Raw genomic sequence first — 9859 nt, 5'->3', positions numbered from 1 at the left:
GTAAAACTTTCTGAGAGTGCATTATTCAGAGAAACCTGGAATGCTCTATCTGCAAGATAATTTTTGATAATTTTAATAAGATATATGGGAAAATTATACCGATGCAGTTTAAACACCAGGCCATCGTGCCACACATTATCGAATGCCTTTTCAATATCCAATATTGCCATGGCAGTCGTTTTGGACACTGATTTGTTTTGCTGGATGACGTTGTTAACCCTTGTGAGTTGGTGGATGGTGGATCTTCCTTTCCGGAACCCAAAATGTTCTCCCGGTAATATATCCTGTTCATCTGCGAAAGTAAGAATTCGCCTTTGTATTGACTTTTCAAACAGCTTGGATAGGGCAGAGAGTAAGCTGATAGGCCAATAGCTCTTGGAAAAGGAAGGATCTTTCTCCGGTTTCAAAACTGGGATAACTTTAGCTAACTTCCACTTTGAAGGGAAGTAACCAAGCTCCCAACACCTGTTAAAAATTTTAGCTAAGAAGACAAATGAGCGAATACTCAAATGTTTCAACTCAATGTTGAATGTGTTGTCGAAACTGGGGGCCTTCATATTTTTGAATTTTTTCACAATAGCCATCAGCTCATTCGCAGTGACTCTACTTTCCTCCGGAATCAAGCTGTATGATTGGTCAACCTCAGCTACGCTATCAGTAACGGCTCTTTCATGTGGACTAACAATGTTGAGTCCTAAATTGTGAGAACACACAAACTGCTGCCCTAGCGCATTTGCCTTCTCTACTGGTGTGATTAAAGGTGTTCCTTCAGCTGCGTCCTGTGGTAACATCAGAGGAGGAATAGGCTTCGGTTTTTTCTTAAGCACCTTCGTTAAGGACCAGAAGGGCTTTGAATGTGGAAGCATTTCTCGAAGCTTTTGCTGGAAGTTCCTGTTTCGAAGCTCTGATATCCTTTCCTGGATTATTCTAGTTAAATTGTTATAAGAAGTCTTCTTATCTAGGATGCCAGTTCGTTGATACTGCCTCCGGTAGATATTTCGAAGTCGGATGCGTCTCTTGGTGACACTGTCAATTTGAAGAGAAGAACTCGGCATATGTTATATTGGAACCGTCCTATCACGTACGACTGTGATTGAATGCTGGAAGGAAGATCGATATTAATAAGTTGGTCGGCGATTTGTTGAAATTGGACCCAGTCGGTGCGATAATAGTTCCTCCGAGGTTGAATAGGCACTGTTTCTGGTGAAGATCCCAACGTCAATATTACTGGAAAGTGGTCGGAAGATAGCTCGTTGAAGACAACCGGAGAGCTGTCTATGGCGTGCTTTATTAACAATTTCTTAAAACTATTTATAATAAAAAAAATGTTACTTCGAATGAAGATGTTGCGCGACGTATAACGCAACATATTGTTGTTTTCTCTTTCCATCCCACACTGGAAGTCCTGGCGGTTCGCACGCGTCCTAATCATGGATATGTGTGCATCTGGTTCACTTAATATTCTGCCTGTTTATCTTACGTAGCTTGTTTACCTTCTACATCGTGCTGTCTAGAAAGGCCTAGCGTGCAGCGTTTGCAAATGATCCTGCTCGAGTGCAAATTTTGATCCTTTTTCTAAATAAAACGGAAACATTTCATTGCTATGACAATAAAACTTAGACCCTAATCTGAGACAAAATCCGCTTTTTTGATCTTGTGGCTGAGTGTTTCGTTGCCGGCTTGGAATCTAAGTTTTAGTTAAATGAAATGAAGAAAATTCGTTTGATGGATGCTACTTGAATTCGCTAATTTTGAGCCGTGCTGGAACATTCCGGTCCCAGTAATGTAATTACTCAAATTAGGGTGAAAACACGAGATTAAAATTTGGCTCGTTGGTATGTTACGACTCGTGGGCTCTGTATAGCGTTTTTAAAGAGTAGTAGAATATATTTATATATATATATATATATATATATATATATATATATATATATATATATATATATATATATATATATATATATATATATATATATATATATTTATATATATATATTTATATATATACATATATATATATATATATATATATATATATATATATATATATATATATATATATATATATATATATATATATATATATATATTAGAGATGGTCGGATCTCGGGTATTTTACCCGAAACCCGACCCGTACCCGTACCCGTCGGGTTTTTGGTCGGGTACGGGTAAATATTTTTATTTTCAATCGGGTACGGGTCGGGTAAAAAAATTTACTGCTCACTCGGGTACGGGTAATTTTTTTTCTGATCGATTACCCGACCATTTTTACTTCACATAAATATGTTCACACGTTGACGAGATTTTTTTATTGCAAAACAGTTTTTCCGAAAAATAAACAAATTGATTCAAGGGGTTTTGACATTCGCGCCTAGGACCAGACCTGACAGCTGGCATCTTTTTTCATAAAAAAACATTTCTTTTCTTCATTAAAAAAGACTATTACATCAAAGTTACATGAAAAGTTAAGTGAATATTTTCCACCCTACTTTTTTTATAACATATTTGATAAGACACACTGCCTTAGCTCTAAGATGTTGCGGTCAGACTCTACTTTTCACGTAGGTTTTAATGGACTGCCATTTTAAAGCTGTTCAATGCACAATCCAGTAAAAATTATTTGATTCATATATAAAATGTTGTGTAGTACTCATATCACATTCAGATACCAGAAAACTGTTATTTTAAATATTGGTTGGAGAATTTCTAAAATTTTCATATAAATCATTAGGATTCTAACCATAAAAACATGAACATTTATTTCAGAAAATCTGCATAGAAGTTCTTCTTATTCTTCACTTCCGGGTGGTGTCACCTAACTTGAAATGACACCGATTGATGGCCCAGCAAGTTGGGCTATATTTCCAGTTAATTTTCGTTTCTTTTCACTGGACTACAAGTGAAAATCTCGATACGTGACAACGTGGAGTCGCAAAAGTACGGGTGAAATACTCAAATTTTCACCGTGTTCACTCGTTGAGGGTTCCACCGGAGGTGGCACAGAAGTTCAATGGCTGTAAAAACCATCAGCTACCGTTAACATCGTAGGTGTGGGTTCGTGAGGCTTACAAAACGGGAATAGTTTACAGATTAATTTAAATCAAAATCATAATTCATTTTGCTTTGTAGTAAAAAATTGTAACCAAAAAAATTTTCACGAATGTTCAAACTACTTACACTTGAAGGATTCACTGTTCACCATTTTCAAAATTAAATTTTTCACACCGGGAATACACGTACATTGTTTGATGTTTGGTCAATTCACGTAAACGAACTGATGATACTCTTTTCATTTTAGGGGATGTTCGAATAACATTAATTTTCGTCACGTATAATATTCAATTTGACATTCGGAACCATTTTACGTGATTTTTCAAGTGATTCGAATGTGAATTTTTATTTGTGTGTCAAGATAATGAGCACGTTTACTTGTGGTTCTAAAGAATTGGATCAAAAGTCGCACTGTTTCGTAAAAACCATACCTACGCAAAATTGAATACAACGGGTATTACGACATTTTGGGTAAATATGCTTCTCGAAAAATTTGTGTAGATATTACTCCACATTTGTAAATGATTATAAAGTACCAAAGACATTGGAAATCTATTCATGCTTCACAGTGTATTTATATGTTTAAATGTAAACAAGCATTTTAATGTATTTTAGTTACCAACTAGAGCCTGATACGGCTCGCTATCTAAAAAAATAATTTTCTCCATCCTAAATTTTGGTAAAATTTTTACTACTCATTCGGGTCGGGTACGGGTACAGGTAATTTTTAATCGGGTACGGTTAATTTTTTTTATTGTTGATCGGGTACACTGATAAAAATTTGTGCGATCGATTCATATGTAAGAAACACTTCAATTTAATATGTATTTTAATTTCAATACATAACCAAAGCGATTTGTTTTAGGATTTCATGTGCAAATTCATTAAAATGCAAGATGAGATTATTTTTCATTTAGCTTTGATGTGTTTTTCTTTTGGATGGGATGTGTTTTGTTATTAAATCGAACTACATGTTTTAAACACTTCATTTTCTAGAGGAAATGAGTACAGCACAAATGTATGTGCAAAACAATTGATTCGGTCAACTTTGTTTCAATTGAAATCTATATGAAAAACAATGTGACATTCATATGAAATTCATATAGAATCTAGAGGTAACGATATATCTTATCATTTTGATGTGCGTTTCTGGTAAATGTTACATGATTTCCCCTAAATATCAACAGGTTTCACACTCATTTTATGAATTAAGTGTATGTTTTCATGAATTTCATGTGTTCTACAAGTAGCGATAGTTCAAATGCTTTGCACATGATGCTAGCGTGCAAATTATTTTCAGTGTACGGGTCAGGTTCGGGTATAAGAATTTCTATACCCGACCATCTCTAATATATATATATATATATATATATATATATATATATATATATATATATATATATATATATATATATATATATATATATATATATATATATATATATACTATACCTACTTATACTTATAGTATACTTCATACTCATTTACAAATGTGGAGTAATTTCCACACAAATTTTTCGAGAAGCATATTTACCCAAAATGTTGTAATACCCGTTGTATTCAATTTTGGGGAGGTATAGTTTTTACGAACCATTGCGACTTTTGATCGAATTCTTTAGAACCACAAGTAAGCGTGCTCATTATCTTGACACAAAAATAAAAATTCACATTCGGATCACTTCAAAAATCACGTAAAATGGTTCCAAATGTCAAATTGAATATTATATGTGACGAAAATGAATGTTATTCGAACATCCCCTAAAATGAATAGAGTACCATCAGTTCGTTTACGTGAATTGACCAAACATCAAACAATGTACGTGTATTCCCGGTGGGAAAAATTCAATTTTGAAAATGGTGAACAGTGAGTCTTTCAAGTGTAAGTAGTTTGAACATTCGTGAGCATTTTTTTTGCTTACAATTTTTTGCTACGAAGCAAAATGAATCATGATTTTGATTTAAAGTAATCTGTCAACTATGCCCGTTTTGTAAGCCTCACAAGCCCACACCCACGATGTTAACGGTAGCTGGTGGTTTTTACAGCCATTGAACTTCTGTGCCACCTCCGGTGGAACCCTCAACGAGTGAACACGGTTAAAATTTGAGTACTTCGCGAGAAAAGATTTTCACTCGTACTTTTGCGACTCCACGTTGTCACGCATCGAGATTTTCACTTGTAGTGAAAAGAAACGAAAATTAACTGGAAATATAGCCTGACTTACTTTGCCATCAATCGGTGTCATTTCAAGTGAGGTGACACCACCCAGAGATGAAGAATAAGAAGAACTTCTATGCAGATTTTCTGAAATAAATGTTCATATTTTTATGGTTAGAATCCTAATGATTTATATGAAAGTTTGAGAAAATCTCAAACCAATATTTAAAATAACAGTTTTCTGGTATCTGAATGTGATAAGAGTACTACACTACATTTTATATATGAATCAAATAATTTTTACTGGATTGTGCATTAAACAGCTTTAAAAACATCCATTAAAACCTACGGGAAAAGTAGGGTCTGACCACCACATCTTAGAGCTAAGGCTTTTCTTTTTTAACGGCTTTTTTTAACGACGTTAGAAGAATATCGCAAAAAGAAATATTGACTACTATATTTAGTCGTTAAAAAAAGAAAAGAGTAAAAAAAATTAACATGATGGGTTTCCATCGGGGTAGCGATGAGTGGAGCGCTACTGAACGCCGCTTACAACCTAGGCTAAACAGCCAACACGCTGTGACGCTGGGCACATAAGCAATAGTTCGAACAAACCTTCCATTCCGATATTCAACTGGCCGTATAGAGATTGAGAATAAACGTCCATGCAGTGAAGAACTCATTGTGTGAGAATGCCGTCGCAAGTAGAAAGTGACAACTTCTGGTAACTTCTCTTTTACTGGTTCGTATAGTAAATGGTAAAAGACCTTTATAACTACTTTCCGACATACCAGAGACTTGGGTGATTCGCATTGTTCAGATGCCTAAGCCCAACTTCTCTGGTAGAAGGTAAAAGTTAAGTTACTAGAAGATTTCTGCTTGCTTAAATGACCCTCTGTCACGTCTCACCTTTCCGTTCTATATATTCACATCCTTGCTCTCCCTTGAGTACTATCATTCTATAATTTTCATTGTCTGTTTCTACAAAAAAATTGTCTCTGGTTAGGAGAATATCGTAAAAAGAAAAAAGAAATATTGACTGCTATGCTTAGTCGTTAAAAAAAGAAAAGAGTAATAATAAACGATTTCTTACAATGCCCATTTAACTGTTTTCAACTCGTTTTTATTTCAAAACATGCTGCATAAATTCGTGTCATTATTTGATATGTAATTTTTGCTCACGATATAAGGTCACCGTGCATTTCTCACACCATCCCAATACGAAACAGCGCAAGCAATAAAACATGCAGAAAAGTTTATGTAAACTTTTTCCTATTTCGTTTGTTCTTTTAAAGTTTTATAATTTTGAGTTGCATTTTCAGATCCTTTGTGAGATTCTACTGCAAACATTACTTTTCAGTTCTGAAACCATTCCCGTGGAACGGAACACTAACCGTTTATACGTGTCAAAAACCAATTACGGCTCAGCAAAGCAAAATTTCAGAACTCTAAGAATATTTAGTTGTGGTAAATTTAATTACAAAAACTAAAGTGCTTTTAGTTGTTTGAAAATCGGTCTAGTTTTTGAATAGTTGATCAAAATCGAGACGCGCGCATTCTTGAGCTCTCTATTTGCACCAACAAAATTGGTACCATTATCACTTCAAAGTTGTCTTGGCCTCGCATGTTTCAAAGCCATGAAGTTACTCAGACAACATAGAAAAGAGTTTTTGTCTAAGCTTTCAGCCAATTCTAAGTGAACTGCTCTAGACTTCATGCAGGTGAATGGGACCATGCGCTTATGCATCTGCCTTCCAACCTTTTTTTTCTGGTAACACGTCAACTTAAAAGTACGGTGTTTTTACCGTTGTGATAAAATTACGAATTTTCTTCTTTTTTTTATTGTATCGTTATTGTTGGATATTAAGCTGAACCATCCATCGCTACTTAGTGACCAGCATCTGGAGTACACCTCGATTTGATCGTATCAACTGGAACCAAAATCTGTTGTTCATTTGTTTATATCAAGTGTGGAGCGATAGCACCAGCTTCCCCGCCGTGTGCGTAACACCAGAGAATTTGAGCAAAGCAAGTATGGAGAAAAAAAGTACGGGTGTGTAATGTCATAGACATAACTGGATGTCGTGAATACGAATATAACTAAAACTTACACGAATATAACTATTCTTACTTTCGAATATCAATTAGTCGATCACTTGTATTAATTATGCCAGCTTTCCCCTTTCTCAATACTAGAATTTGAAACGATGCACCTAAACTGAGTCGGCGCTATGCATTTTATATAACAAAATAACAGAAAGCTCCTACAACAACTAAGAATTTCAACTGATGGAAAAAAGGACCGTATATAGTACAGTAAAGTAAATTTCGCATAGTTATTTGTGAATATGTTAATGGTTCTAAGAAGAACCGATTCGAAGAGTTCAGGAATTAGGGACTGGACCTAAGTTCAAGATTTAAGGACTTAGAACAGGCTCAGGATTCAATTGGACTTTAGCTTTCGAACTAGTTTCGAAACTGAATTCAGTTCCTTCAGGTTCTGAATTCTAAACCTGAATTCTGGAACTAAGTTCCTGAGACATAATTTCGAAACTAAATTGTCCTTCCGACGATTGAGTCCAAATAAAAGAACGACCTCATTCGTAACCGAATGTTCGAAGTGAACACACGCGTTTTTTAACAATCGACATCGGTAAGACGAAGGTGCCTATCACAGCAGAGGCTGTAGCATAGGCATTAAATAAAAGTGATAAAAAGTAGCATCCCCGCAAGTGAGTTCTGCCTGTGCACCGGTTTCGTATCGGTATCGACAGTAGACGCTATTGTGCTATCCTCGGGCAGCAGTTATTTCTATTGTTTGCTACCCGCATTGCAGACATACTGTTAAGTATTTTCTCAAACTTTTTCTTTCTACTTTTACTATTCATATATTTTCTTTTCATTTTATTTCTTTCATTCTCATTTCAAGTGCGGGAGACTTCTTTACTCCCGCGCTTTAAATATGAATATTGATGACAATGGGGGTGTCTCGGAAGAAGTCGAAGCAATTGCACTCCAAATCGATCGATGGTAAATTTTACCAATCGGACTCTATCGCGTGACTTTTGCCGGATCTGCACTTCCAAATTCTTTGGTAGTGAGTGGAGTTCGTCTACCTGTTCGGCTGTATGTACCGCGGGTAATGCATTGTACAAGCTGCAAACAGCTAGGTCATACGACAACCTATTGTTGCAACAAACTGCGATGCTGCAAATGGCCCATGCGGACGATTTTTGCAGAAGAGCAGTGGAAAAGTGTTGCTACTGCGGGGAGAATCCTCATGATCTTTCGGTGTGCCCTACGTACATACAGCGTGCGGAGAAATTGAAGCGATCAGTGAAAGAACGTTCCAAACGTTCTTATGCGGAAATCTTAAAAAGAACCACTCCATCGACCCCTGAGAACACGTTTGCAATCATGCCAGTTGAAGAGGATACCTCTGACGACCCAGGCGAAGGACCTTCCTACACACAGGTTGAAGGAAAAGACAAAATCTGGCTTCTCCCAAGCTTCCTCGTAAAGGCCTCAGGCTGTCCTCTTCGTCACAAAAGAACCAAACGGAAACGAAAAGTGCTGACTCAAAACCGAAGCAAACACCTCCTGGTTTCAAAAAACTTAGAGATGATAAGGAGTACCCAGCACTTCCTGGGGCATCAAAAAACCCGAATGACCCCAAAGCACAACCAGAAAATCCAACAAACGCTGGATTTTTTAAATTTTCTGATATCGTGGACTGGATACTAACAGCCTTCAACATTACTGATCCTCTAAAAAGTTTCCTAACTGCTCTACTGCCAACAGTAAGGACATTTTTAAAACATTTGATTGAACAATGGCCCCTCCTTGCAGCGATCGTATCTTTTGATGTATAATTTACCACTGAGAATCGAAGATATGATCATTGTGCTTCAGTGGAATTGCAGAAGGATCATCCCAAAACTTGATTCTTTCAAACACTTAATACATACTCATAATTGCGATGTATTCTCCTTGAGTGAAACTTGGCTTACTTCTAACATCAACCTCGACTTCCATAATTTTAACATAATTCGCCTGGACCGAGAAGACTCTTATGGAGGGGTACTTTTAGGGATTAAAAAGTGCTATTCATTTTATCGTATTAACCTCCCCTCGACACCGGGAATTGAAGTTGTTGCTTGCCAAATTAATATTAAAGGCAAAGATCTATGTATAGCTTCTATTCAAATTCCTCCCAGAGTCTCGATAGGGCATCGTCGGTTTGCAGACATCGTAGAACTTCTTCATTCACCGCGGCTGGTTCTAGGGGACCTTAACTCACATGGTACAGGATGGGGCTGCTTATATGATGATAACCGTTCTTCGTTAATCCAAGTGTGACAACTTCAATTTGACAATTCTAAACACAGGAGAAATGACACGGAACCTTAGACCGCCAGCACATCCAAGTGCGCTGGATTTATCCCTTAGCTCGACTTCGCTACTGTTAGATTTCAAGTGGAAGGTAATATGTGATCCTCACGGTAGCGATCACTTGCCGATCATAGTTTCTATCACCAACCGCATAAGACCATCGGAAACAATCAATGTTTCGTACGATTGCACACGAAACATTGATTGGAAAAGTTACGCGAACTCGATATCTGAGAAACTAGAAACATCACAGGAGCTTCC

The sequence above is a fragment of the Malaya genurostris genome, chromosome 2 (genome assembly GCF_030247185.1).
Source record: "Malaya genurostris strain Urasoe2022 chromosome 2, Malgen_1.1, whole genome shotgun sequence".
NCBI lineage: Eukaryota > Metazoa > Arthropoda > Insecta > Diptera > Culicidae > Malaya > Malaya genurostris.
This window is presented reverse-complemented; position numbering follows the sequence as displayed.